Source organism: Empidonax traillii, unplaced genomic scaffold (assembly GCF_003031625.1).
Source record: "Empidonax traillii isolate 1590-97213 ecotype Southwest subspecies unplaced genomic scaffold, ASM303162v1 scaffold2979:size16702, whole genome shotgun sequence".
Lineage (NCBI taxonomy): Eukaryota > Metazoa > Chordata > Aves > Passeriformes > Tyrannidae > Empidonax > Empidonax traillii.
The window spans coordinates 15,663-16,702 of record NW_020958172.1 but is presented as its reverse complement, the minus strand read 5'-3'; positions in this window follow the sequence as shown (position 1 = coordinate 16,702).

Genomic DNA, 1,040 nt, shown 5'->3' with positions numbered 1-1,040 from the left:
GATTACCAGGACACACGGGGGGACACTGGGAGGTTACTGGGCCATACTGGGTGTTACTGGGTACTCACTGGAGGATCATTGGGCCATACTGGGGGAAAGTGGAAGGTCACTGGGAAAAACTCAGTGGTCACTGGGGGAGTTACTGGGCCATACTGAGAGCCACTGGGAGGTCACTGGGTTATACTGGGGGCACTGGGATACCCTTACTGGATGTGGTTCATCTCCCTCACAAGACTTTGGGTGGCACCGGCAGGACCCCTCCCCTGAGAGCGGGGGAATCCCTTGAACCCCACTGAAAGGCTTTAGGGGAACCCCGTGCTACGCTTCCTGTGTGGTCTCTGTGTGCTGAGTTTTGGGGGTCTCTGGGGTTCGGGGGGAGCATCAGGACCCGCTTTCCCTGCGGTCGGTGCGCCAAGCCGGCAGGGGGCGCTGTGGCACGAGCGGCAATGGCGGCGCCGCGCAAAGCCTGATGGGAGTTGAAGTTCCCTCGTGGAAACTACGCCGGTGCGCCTGCGCAGTGCAGCCATGGCGGTTAAACGTGTGTCGCCCCCCCCCCCCACCCTCCCTGGGAGGGTTCCAAGGCCCCCAGCCCTTTCAGGGACCTCCTAAACGCCTTCAGGCACCTTCACCCTCCCCTATGAGCGCCCTCAGGACACCAAATCCCCTCCGCGACCCCTCGAAAACCCCTCACGAACCTCAAAACCTTCTTTGGAACTCCCGAGCCCCTCCTCTCCACTCTGCACAGCCCTCCAGCCTTCCCGCCCACAGCCGCGCTCCCTGAAGCCCCCGAGCGCATCCCCAGACTCACCACAGCCCCAGCCAGGTCTCACCAGGGCTCAAGAGATCCTGCCGCCGCCGCCGCCATCCCTTTCCCGGCAGCCACCGCGGGGCTGTGCGCGCGCCCCGCCGGCAGAGACCCCGCCCCGCCCCCTTTGCCGCGCGGGGCACGCCGGGAGTTGTAGTTGCAGCCGCTCAAAGCTCACGGCGAGATTTGGGCCTGGAGTCCTTTTTCCTCTGCAGGTTTTTAGGCAGCAGCGTGT